The sequence below is a fragment of the Bidens hawaiensis genome, unplaced genomic scaffold (genome assembly GCF_021521415.1).
Source record: "Bidens hawaiensis isolate Kalapana, Puna unplaced genomic scaffold, B.hawaiensis_p1.1 tig00007515_1, whole genome shotgun sequence".
NCBI lineage: Eukaryota > Viridiplantae > Streptophyta > Magnoliopsida > Asterales > Asteraceae > Bidens > Bidens hawaiensis.
Window position 1 is genome coordinate 743,541 of NW_027491526.1, and position 13,229 is coordinate 756,769.

General features: G+C 35.2%; 1 pseudogene; it reads left to right on the forward strand.

Annotated features, from left to right (window-relative positions):
* The first annotated feature begins 913 nt into the window (after positions 1 to 913).
* LOC143635457 (uncharacterized) lies at positions 914 to 8,148 on the forward strand (annotated as a pseudogene).
* The last annotated feature ends 5,081 nt before the right edge of the window (positions 8,149 to 13,229 follow it).

Genomic DNA, 13,229 nt, shown 5'->3' on the forward strand with positions numbered 1-13,229 from the left:
TTATGGGTCTTACCAAGCCCTAATAGCCCTCAAATGGGTTATAAGATCCCATTTAATAAACACTATCATTAAACCCTAATTTAATTTATCTCCTTTACATGTTCTTTGTTGCTGGTTTATCATCTTCATCGGCGGTTAACCTCCAATACTACCAACCATTGTCAACTACATTAGCATCCCCTTTTTCATTAAACAGATATTTGTGTTCATGTTTGTTCATTTAAAAAAATCTCCATGCTCGTGTCCGTTTATGTTTGTTCGTTAAAAATCTAAAAAACCTACACATCTCAATTGAAAAAACTCAAAACACTAAAAAAATATAATAACAAACTAATATATATGTATTAAATTAAAACTAAGCTACGTTAAAAAATAAAATAAATCATCATAAAATAGCAAAACGATTAAAACAAAAAACTTGAATAAACCCCCGTAACACGGGAAGATCAAACTAGTATATATATATATATACATACACACACATATGCAACTACACAACGCACCTACACATAAGAAAATGAGTGAAATTATAAATTAATGGAGTTACACCTTCACTTCTCGCACATAAGAAAAGGACTGATATTTATTTAACAAATTTTATTTTATGCAGTAATAAATGCTTTTAGGGTGTTATAATTATTCATACATCTCTTTATCTGTTTTTTCTTTCCTCCATTTTTAATTTTTTTGAAGTGTGAATTTCAATTTATGGATGATCTCTTTCTTATAATTACTATACGCAAAGGGAAATGCTTAATCTCTGCTTTATGACATGAGTAGTCGTTGTATGTATGCATAATGCAGCAAAAAAGCAAAAGCAAATTAGAGGATCATATGTGCTTGCCTTGCTTATCAGTCAAGCTAGCGAGGATTCCCTTTTCGATCATATAAATTAGCTAGCGTACCCGAGCCAGTCTCAGTGTACATGTTGTCCACTTCACTATACATATGCTTAAGTATTCATTATCATCATCAATGAATATCAATATTGTATCTCAAGTAGACGATGTTGACCAGACTAACATGGAGCTATACAACGCTCTGTCACTAGGAGAGATATCAAGGTATTTGAGACGTGCAAGGAGTTGCCCAATGGTCCGCTTCACATACTAACCATACATGATGACACCATTCTTCATGTTGCAACTTTCAACAAGCGTAACAACCTCGTTGTCGCCCTGCTCCGTTCCTTACATGAAAGCCAATTCGAGAAGCTCACATGGGTAAACAGCAGTGGGAACACCATACTTCACGAGACGGCCACCAACAACGGGACGGTGGAGGCCGCTAGGGAGATGTTGCTTAGGGCACCTTCTTTGCTCTCCAAGCACAACACGCGAGGAGAGACCCCTCTCTTCCGTGCAGTCCGCTATGGCAAGTCCCGCATTTTCCACTTCCTCACTGATCAAGTACGGGAGAAAGGAGAAGACGTGGAGCTCTTTCTTCGGAGATCTAGTGATAGATCTACCATACCACATGCAGCCATCCTCAGCCACAACTTTGGTACGTTTGTTTGTTTGTTTGTTCGTTTTAAGTTGTTAAATTCAATTGATGATCATCTCTTACTTTCACATATACATACATACATATATATATATATATATATGTGTGTGGGTGGACAGATCTGGCCATTTCCATAACTACAACATATCCAAGATTGATTGCGGAGGAAGATGGACATGGATTGATGGCTCTTCAACTTCTAGCATTGAATCCTTCCGCATTCGATAATGAAGTTGGAGACAACTTCTTGAAGAAGCTAATATACGATTGTAAGGATCCATCCCGCATTAATATGTCTGCATGCATGCATGCAATTAATTGTAATTCTTTATTAACATATGTTTAAAAAAATCAAATAAGCAAATTTTAAAAGCTAACTTATACACTCCTGAAAGGTTATACAAAAAGGTTGAAGGAGATGCGGGCATTTTTTAAATTTAGTTTCTTGTTTTTTTTAGAATATAGATATAAAGAGAATGACATAGGAGAGAGGCCGAAGTGAGAGGCGATTGAGTCAAAAGACAAAATTAGGATCCAGGCCACATATTGGTCGGGTTTCTATATTTTTTCTAAACTCTCACGGGTTTTCTTTTTGGTATTTCACTATTTCCCTTATGTATGTATGCATGCATGCATGTATGTATTTATGTATGTGCTTACATATGTGTTTTGGTGTGTGTAATCATTAATTTGCTAACTTTTATTAATTTGTGGATGATCAGACATCGATTGTAGTCCAAAAAACGTAGATCACGCAAAAAAAATGTAATGGGATACCATTGATAGAAGAAATTCGAGAGAGAAAGCATACATGTGAATCAGCTAAAAAACTTGTAAGGATATTGGTTAAAAAAGACAAGTCATGGAAGAACACGGTGTCCAGACTGGATCTTAGTCGGCAAAGGCTCCACAAATACGAAGATAAAGCTAGCCAACAAGAAATAAAAGAGCTTGGTCCTATCCTCGACACTCCATTGTTGTTAGCAACAAAAGGTGGTTGCACAGAGATTGTCAAGGAAATACTAGATGTCTACCCACAGGCTGTAGAACACATTGATGGGCATGGGCGCAATATTCTGCACATCGCTATTAGATACCGAAGAACGGATATCATCGATATAGTAATAAACATGGCACATTCTGTCAGGAGGCTAAGAGCAAAGATAGACTATAAAGGATATTCGCTATTACACATGTTTAGCGTGCAAGCTAAAGATAGCAAAGCCGAGGAAGACTTCAGAAACCCAGCTTTAATACTAAGAGACGATTTAATCTTGTTTGAAGTACGTACGTAGTTAGTTAATGTCAATTTTTTTTATGTCAAGCATGTGACACGGCAACACCGAAAAAGAAGGACAAGAAGTCAAAGTGTGCTCCTAAAGTATAGGAGATGATCATGGTATTCTAGAATGTTTATCTATTTATTTATTTTTAAGTTTGTTTTGTATTTGAAGTAAATTTAGTCTTCCGTATTTGAGTCGGTTAATAACGTATTCTTTAGTGAACAAGATAGTCTAGTATAAATAGAGGTCAATGTCGTTTATATGTTATGCGTCTTGTAATCAAGTTTGTCTTTGAAATAATAAAAAGAGTCGAGGGTTGTCTCCCCAAATCGGTGTGTTCGTGTACGGTTTATTGCTCGATTCACTTCGTTTAATTTAACAAGTAGTATCAGAGCCTCGTATAAGAACTCATACAAGGTCCAGAAGGTGCTTTCGAAGCGGTAGCAGGTTAGAGGAGGTCTATGGTTGATTTCAAGAAGGTATCATGGCTGATCTTCAAGTTACCGGTGGGATGAGGAAACTTAATCAATCAAACTACAACACATGGTCTACTTGTATGATGTCGTATCTACAAGGACAAGATCTGTGGGAAGTTGTTAATGGTTCGGATACCGTCCTACCAAGAAACGACGTGAACGGGGCAACCGGTAATGGAGAATCAAAACGGGTAAAGCGTTTTACGTACTCAAGACAACCATTGAATAAGAATTGTTAGAACACATCAGAGACCTTCAAACACCAAAACATGCATGGGACACCTTGGCAGCCTTGTTTTCTAAGAAAAATGATGTCAAATTGCAACTGCTCGAGAATGAATTATTGTCAATAACCCAAAAGGATTTGACAATACCACAATATTTTCATAAAGTGAAGATGTTGTGTAGGGAAATCGGAGAGTTGGATCCTGAAGCAAGGATCGGGGAGGCTCGGATGAAACGAATCTTGATTCATGGGTTGTAACCCGAATACCATAGCTTTATCGCTGCGATGAGTTTGAAAACCTACTGGGAAGTCAAGAGGCTCTCGCTAAACAGTTGAGCGAGAGTCATATTTCAGCTCCGGTGAAGTCTGAAGATGAGGCATTGTATGCCGAAAGAGGAAGAGGAAGAGGAAGATCTCGGGCCAATGGAGGTGCCTATAATCGAGGTCACGGTGGCAAACAGAGAAGTTCGCAACCCCAAAGAAACCATCGGGAACCAAAAAAGATCGAGAAGTCGAAACCGATGACAATAAATCCACGCAAGATAGATATTTCCCGTACCCATGTTATAATTGCGGTAGAAAATGGCACATGGCCCGTGATCGTCGAAGCCAACCAGCAGAGCAAGGAAACGCGGTTGAAATTCAAGATGAAGAAGAATGGGATGTCGAGGCGAGGTACGCACAAGACGAGCATGTGTATGCCCTAACCGCCACTACTGTTCAAGATCAAAGTAACAAGTTCGATGAGTGTATAGTCGATTCTCGATGTTCGAACCATATGACCGGTGACAAAGGACAATTAAAAGACCCGATCAACTATGGTGGTAGCCGTGTGGTGGTGATAGCAAACAACTCGAGACATCAGATTGCTCATATCGAAGATGTTCAATTCCCGCCAAAGAGAAACGGTCACAATCTAGTGCTCAAAGGTGTCTATCATGTTCCAGGTATGAAAAAGAATATATTATCAGTTCCTCAAATTATTGAAACAGGTCGCTACGTATTATTTGGACCAAAAGACGTAAAGATATTTGAAAATTTTGAAACCAACTCAATCCCAGTTATTGAAGGAAAGAAGTCGGATTCTGTTTATGTTCTTTCGGCCGAAACCGCATATGTTGAAAAGACAAGAACTAATGAAAATGCCGATCTTTGGCACCGTCGTTTAAGTCATGTCGAATACGACAAACTTGAGCTTATGATGAAAAATAAACTCGTAAACGGAATACCGACTTTCCCGGTACATAAAGACGTTGTATGTGGTGGTTGTCAGTTTGGGAAAGCAAGCGAACAACCTTTCGAGCGATCTAAATACCAAGCCCGTGTCCCTCTTGAGTTGATTCATTCGGATGTTTGCGGTCAAGTGAAACAACATTCTTTTAAGGGAATGAAGTATATGATCACGTTTATTGATGAATTTTCTCGGTATGTTTGGGTGTACTTCATGAAAGAAAAATCTGAAGCGTTCGAAAAATTCAAAGAGTTTAAAGTCGAAGCCGAAAGTAGAATTGGAAAAAGTATACGATGTTTAAGATCGGACAACGGAGGCGAGTATGTTTCTCACGAATTTTCAAAGTATCTAAGAGATCATGGAATTGCTAGACAACTCACGTGTCCTAATACACCACAACAAAATGGTGTCTCGGAGAGAAAAAATCGACATCTAACAGAGGCGGCCGGAAGCATGATTCACGAAAAAAACGTACCAGGACGTTTTTGGGCAGAGGCAATTAGTACGGCAACTTATGTGATAAATAGAACCCCACAGCAAGGTCTAAAATACATATCTCCGTTCGAAAAATTAAATAATGCTAGACCGAATGTCAAGCATTTTAAAGTTTTTGGTTGCGTGTGTTACGTGTTTATACCAAGTCACCTACGTCACAAACTTGAGAAGAAAGCAACCAGGTGCATTTTTATCGGGTATGATCAAGAACGTAAAGGGTGGCGATGTTGTGACCCGGACACCGGTAAGTGTTATACGTCTAGGAATGTTATTTTCGATGAAGCCTCATCGTGGTGGTCAAGAAATAAAGAAACATTGCCCGATTCAGTAGAGTTAAATGAAAGATTAAATTCATCCATGTTCAACATCAATCTATCTGATGAAAAAGATGACAATGAGAATGAAGAGCAAGAAACGGTGACACCAGATGTTAGCGACCACGCGAATGAACGAGAAGATTCTGATGATACATCATCAGTTAGAAGGACGAGTCGAACAAGAAAACCAAATCCTAAATATGCTAACATGGCTATAACAGTGGACGAAGCCGAAGAGTTGGAACCAGAATCTTTCATCAAGCACGATTGAAACAAGAGTGGGTAAATGTAATGGAAGAAGAAATTTGTGCATTGAAAGCGAATCAAACTTGGGAGCTCGTTCCTAAACCAAAGGAGGTCCAACCAATTTCGTGCAAGTGGGTTTACAAAGTGAAACGAAAAACAGATGGAACGACTGAGAGGTTCAAAGCTCGGTTAGTGGCCCGTGGTTTTTCACAAAAGTACGGTCTAGATTATGAAGAGATGTTTAGTCCTGTTGCAAAAATTACTACAATTCGTATGCTACTCGCTCTAGCTGCAAGTAAAGGCTGGGATTTGTGGCAGATGGATGTAAACAACGCGTTTCTATATGGTGACTTAGACCATGTCATATACATGGAACAACCGATAGGCTTCGAAAACAAGGTACATCGTGATTATGTATGCAAACTAAAGAAAGCGTTGTACGGTCTAAAACAATAGCCAAGAGCATGGTTCGGTAAAATTGGCGAATTTCTAGAACATAACGGGTTTATGAGTACCCCATCAGATGCTAGCTTATTTGTTAAAAAGGAAGGAGACAAAGTGGCAGTGATATTAGTGTACGTCGATGACTTGGTTATAACAGGTGAACTCAAAGAGGTTATTGATCTAGTCAAAGCAAATTTAAAAACAAGATTTATGATGAAAGATCTAGGAAGGTTAAAGCGCTTCCTAGGACTAGAGGTGGAATATAGAAGTGACAGTATTGTTTTATGCCAAAAGAAGTATTCAATTGATATTCTTAGAAAGTTTGATATGGTGGATTCCAAACCTGCCATCACACCAATAGATGTTAATACCAAGTTGCTCTCAGATGAAGGAAGAATGTGTGAGGATGCTACTGTGTATAGAAAGATTGTTGGTAGTCTAATTTATCTAACACTAACACGACCGGATATTGCGTTTTCGGTTGGAGTGTTGAGTCGGTTTATGCAAGAGCCGAGGGTGCCTCACTTGCATGCCTTGCGAAGGGTATTGAGGTATGTGAAAAACACGGTAGACTATGGAGTTAAGTTTAAGAGGGAGAGTGATACAAAGTTGAGTGGGTTTTGTGACGCTGACTACGCGGGCGATCCAAATTGTCGAAGGTCGACTACGGGATATGTGTTCTTAATTGGAGAAAGCGCGGTGTCCTGGTGTAGTAAGAGACAGCCAACGATATCCCTATCTACTACCGAAGCCGAGTATAGGTCCGCCGCAATGGCGGCTCAAGAGATGGTTTGGCTTGTGCAGTTGTTGAAAGATTTGAACCAGAAAGTGGAGTACAAAGTTAAGTTGTATTGTGACAATATGTCAGCAAAACAGTTGGCTGAAAATCCCACGTTTCATGCTCGAACAAAAACACATTGAGGTACATTATCATTTTATACGAGAGATAGTCTTGGAAGGAGACATCGAGCTGTTATATGTTAATACGAACATGCAAGTAGCTGATGTGTTAACAAAGGGGTTACCGAGTGTGAAGATTCGAGAGTTGTGCAAGTACATGGGATTGGAAGATGTCGGTGTTGAGAGGGAGTGTGACACGGCAACACCGAAAAAGAAGGACAAGAAGTCAAAGTGTGCTCCTAAAGTATAGGAGATGATCATGGTATTCTAGAATGTTTATCTATTTATTTATTTTTAAGTTTGTTTTGTATTTGAAGTCAATTTAGTCTTCCATATTTGAGTCGGTTAATAACGTATTCCTTAGGGAACAAGATAGTCTAGTATAAATAGAGGTCAATGTCGTTTATATGTTATGTGTCTTGTAATCAAGTTTGTCTTTGAAATAATAAAAAGAGTCGAGGGTTGTCTCCCCAAATCGGTGTGTTCGTGTATGGTTTATTGCTCGATTCACTTCGTTTAATTTAACAAAGCATCCATAATATACTAAGTTTCCGCTTGTTCTTACTGACGAGTGCAGAAAATGAGAAAAGTATGCACATCGTTAACCACGCTCCAACAGAATCTTAACGGGGAGACTGCTGAACAAATGCTTCTTGAGAACACTACACAGCTACGAGTTGATGCCAAAGAATGGATGAAGAACACAGCTGAGAATTGCTCCATTGTTGCTGTTCTTATAGCCACTGTTGCCTTTGCTGCGGCATACACTGTACCCGGAGGCCCGAATCAAGCTACAGGATATCCACTTCTCAAAAACAAACCTTTTTTTATTGTCTTCGCTCTTGCAGACGCCCTTTCTCTCACATTCTCTTTAACATCGGTTATCGTATTCCTTTCCATCCTCACATCTTCATTTCGTTTAAATGACTTTCGACACTCTCTTCATAATAAACTGTTGCTAGGCCTCACTGTGTTGATACTCTCCGTGTCAATGATGATGGTAGCACTAGTTCAATCTTGTAATTGAGTGCCACAGATTATTTTATAAAAGGCTCTTGAATAAATACATTGTTGTTTGTACTTTTAGCTTATAATATATCAATGAAGAAACTGGAATACAATTGCAATGACTTTTTTTATTGTTCTTTTTGTTAATTATTTTGTTGCCAACACGTTGTGTTTCACTCATAATATAAAAATATATTATTTAATTGAAATGAAAGAAAACATATAGTAATTACTAGTGTAATTATATGAATACCGATAAAGAATTAACTATGAATACTCTTATAATATCATATTTTCCCGTAGAAATTTTGAGAATTTTCTTCTTCATTTCCATTTATTTTTTTTCTAGAAAAGAACATCAATTTGTTTTTCCTACTTAATCCGCAAACAACTTTGCTTTCCTTAATTTCCTTTTATTGTTTTTTTTAACTTTCTTGTATTGTTTTGGTGTAATATGGCTGAATAATTTAAACTCAAAGCAAAGAAAAGTCTATATCATTTTACTATTTAAGATCAATATCAAATCTCTTAAGACAAAGACCAAAAACCAAACCTACAAATCATGTTTCAAAAGGCCACGCATATCATGAAAATGTCACGTACATTGACTTAATTTCTATCGCTACAACACCACAATGCCAGTAACGGAACATAAATTCAAAGTTTGATAGCCATATTAATAACTAAATACACATATTTACCATGAGTACAAAAGTGAAATGATCGAGTTGCTTTTTAATTGCTAACAAATGAACATTTACAAACATCAATTATGACCTTATACAACCCGTATCGTAGAACATAACTTGTATTCACTACCAGAAAAGATGGATCAAAACAAAAAAAAAACAAAATTGTGGAAGACAAATCACAACACGTCAACATGTAATCACAACAAAGCAGTGCACAAAATGTAATTTGATGTGGGAGGGTACAATAATAAAAATGCACCAATTTATATAACAAATATTGGGGGAGGGTAAAACATTTTTGTTCAAAAATTTGAATTCAAATTTGTCATCCCTAGTTTTAATGATTTATCTATTATTTTTGTTGATTAAACTATGATTTTGCCAAAGATAATCGATTTAGCATTTGAGTCTGATTTGATACTGCTGCCACCAATAATTTTGTACGAAGACCATCTCCATTGGATGGTTTTGGTGTGGTTCAAACCAAGCTAAAAACCAAAAAACCAATGGAGATTTAGTTTAAACCAAAAACCATATTTCAAGTTTGGTTTTTCAAACCAGCAAAAACCATCATTTGTGGGCCCACCACACTATATCTTTCACCCCATATATATATTTATAAATTATAAAACAAATATAAATATTATACTTATATACATATTTTTTATACTTTTTAAAAATTTATGTATTTTTTGTGTTTGTCTATTTTTTACGTAACGGCAAGTTTAACGGTTAAATTTTTTAACGGCTATTTTTTTAACGATTTTATCATCTATTTTACAACGGTTAAATTATGTATTTTTTTTGTTTATCTATTTGTTATATTTTAGTTAATTTATTTTTACTATATTTTTTTTATATTGCTATTGATTTAAATAAAAATTAAATATTTTTATAGTATTGTGAAATTCTTATTTAAAATAAATGTAAAAGTAAGTGATGATGTGGAAATGTAAAGATGGTTTGAAAAGGTTTATTGTTAGAGTAAAAAATGTGGTTTTTAAGAAAATTCACGTTGCAGTATTGTGGCTGATTTGAACCAGAAACTGTTAGAGATGGTCGAATAAATTGACCAATATTTATGAGTTTACAACAATAAAAAATCTTAAATAATACAATTATGTTAGGTGGACACTCCGAAATGGTGTCATTTGTTCGCATATGTTTCTTTTAATATAATAGTAAGAAAATTAATTATTTTTTCTAACACACGATGAATGATATTTATTTAACAGATTGTATTTTATTTATTTATGCGGTAATATATTTTTCTTTTTCGTGTTATAATCATTATTCATGGATGATCTCTTTCTAATAATTACACGCAAAGGGAAATGCATAATTTCTGCTGCTATATATGTGATGAGGAGTTGTATGCAAACTAAAGGATATGTGCCTTGCTTGATTCCTTAATTATCTAAATTCTTAAACATGTACGTATATATAAATTAACTAGGTTAGAACCCGTGTAATACACGAGCTTTATGAAAAAAAAATTATAAAACAAACATATCTTGTGATAATTTAAAAACAAAAAAAAATAAAATTTATTATTGCAATCCATAAATCATTAATCATAAACATAAATATAACTTGTCAAATGTGAAACCAACCAATTAAACATAAACATAATAATAATAATAATAATAATAATAAAATTCTCTAATGTCAAACCAACCAAACAACAAATGATCAAACATAATAACAATAATAAAAACAAACCATAAACGTAAATGTATCTACCGGTAAAACATGACCGGAAACCTAAAAAAACAAAATAAAGGCAAGCATTGTTTTTAAAGTGATCACACATCTATTTTTCCTTTTTTTTGGAATTAACATATCGTTGTTATCTCCAGAAACGTCACACGAAACATGTTCTTCCTTGGATTTATTACTTGAATTTGCAACAACATCATCATCAATGTCATAGACATCTCCAAGTTTCCTCTTAAGTTGGATGGTGGAGAACTTTGACGATTTGTTTCACAATTTAAAATTGGAGTTATGTTATTATCACCGACGAATGATATAATTTCCTTGAAATATAGTTACATTAAAGATGTTATGATTGTTGCATATCATAAATATTAAAAATAGTGTTAAAAATTTCAAATATTATATAGATAAGATATAAAACCATAACAAAATCCTTGATAAATTGATAATACAACACATTAATTGGCTTTCTTGCTTGACACGTATCTTGACTTTCACGTTAATTGGCTTTCACATATATCCCTGCTGATTGTACTTTGACTTTCAAATGTCTTTGCACTTTGACTTTGATTTGCAAAATAATTGCAGCAAATAAATTGCAGCTCCAGTCCAACTACTGCAGCAAAATAAACTGAACAAACGAAACTCATCTTTAAAAATCAAAAACTACTGCAGTATTGGCCGGCATAAAACTTTGCTTGCCTGACCAAACATCCATTTCTGACTTGAAACAAAATCTAAAGCTTTGACCCGTAATCACAGTATAATCCGTAACAACTTTTGACAAAATAAAAAAAAAAGTAAAAAAAACACACAGAAATAAAAAATACATTTTCAACAAAATCAAAAGCACAAATCACTTACACTTTCTTCTTTTTCTTTTGTTAAATAAGTTTTTATTGACCTGACAAAAATTCTTTATTTTCTTTTATTTATTTATTTATTTATTTATCAGGTATGTCTATGGACATTGACTGAAAACCGATATGAATCAACTGTATGCACCCGCTTTCCTGCCAAACATATCACTATCCGACCTTGTAAACCACATCGAAAACCTTTCTGACCAAAATACCCCTGGGAATGTACCATTTTCCAATAATGCCCTTGGCTCGGATTACCCGAAAGAAATGGTAATTAAGGTTGTTGGATGGTTTGTTGGTGTATCTATGTTGCATGTTTGGTCCCGTCGTTAAGTGGTAAATTCAGGATTTTTGTTATGGGTAGAGATGCGAAATGAAGCGGAACCTGTAGATTAGTTTTAAAGTTTTCAGGTCATGTTCTGATCAGAACCCATTCTGGTTCGTTAACTAACCCGTCTGACCCGTCCGTTTGCACAACATAAAGCCTAAAGATACACGAACCTCTTGGGAAGAATGAGAAGCTTGTGGAGATAGGACATGAATAGGCAACATTAAACGATTGCTGAACCTGAAAGTGAGAAAAGAATATGCCTAAAAATTTATAATAATGGATTTTAGTCTATTTATTCAAAAACTTAGTACCAAGATTGGGACTTCAGAACCATCATGACTATGAGACTCACTGGGTTAAAAAAAGGTTTACATATCAACCCAGTAGTTAAAAAAAATACAACTCTATAGACACCACCGTTAAAGATTATATGATAAGCTAACAAAAAAGAACATAAAGGGAACTTAATCACTTACCCTTTATGACACTGAACTTCTATAACCTCTCTTGGCATTTTAAAATCCATCACAACCTCTAGAGAACCAAACATTTTTAAGAAATTATCATATTGAAAAACATATAATATTGAATTTAATTTGCATAAAGATCACATGAGCAACGGTTAAAATAAGGAACACCGGGATTACCGCCAGCCTTCAACACTTCATCTTCTCTTAAATAAGGAACACCTAAAAGACCATAATCATAATTAATGAACCCGAACACAATTTATATATGTTTGTTTGTGCAGAAAACATCAAGTCATCAACCTTAATCCGAACAAATAATTTCGCACAACATGAACCGTGTAGCCCATTTATTTAAATGGGCTGTAACCAGGTTGTAATTTGTAAACGTGTTAAACGAATCATAAACGGTAAAACAGGCTGGTGAAACAGACATTGTTAATCTGAAATCTTTTGTTAACTGAAACATGTCAAAATTGGTTTAGAGGGTATTTGTGGTATATTGTATAAGTGCATCAAGCTACAATAGATCACATTAGGAATATCAGTTCAGTTTTCATTTGCATGGAAGGGAATTATTAAAGTCAATTTAGCACCAATAACTTCTTACTTTTTTTTTTTTTTTTGCTTTATAATTATTCTATACCTATATTACCAGTGATACCAGCCAAACATGTACTTGCTTTATAATCAACCTGCGAATCGTACTCACCAAACCTACCAAGGATCTTAACCAGCCCTACCCTCAAGGTCTGAAAATAACACGGGTTGAATAAGACATAAATAGGTTGGTATATGCGTAACTTTGTTAATGAAAACGAATATGTATAGTATTAGATATCAAAGGAATAATCATTTATACAAAAAAAAAAAAACGAATTTTAGGATCTGAATATAATAGTGATTGAACCTGTGAATAGTATTACAAAGATTGATCGACTGAATTGTGAATCAATTGAATCTGTGAAGGTGAATCGATTGAATCTTTTTAGGTGAGACAGATTGAATAAGTGAATTGGATTAATAAT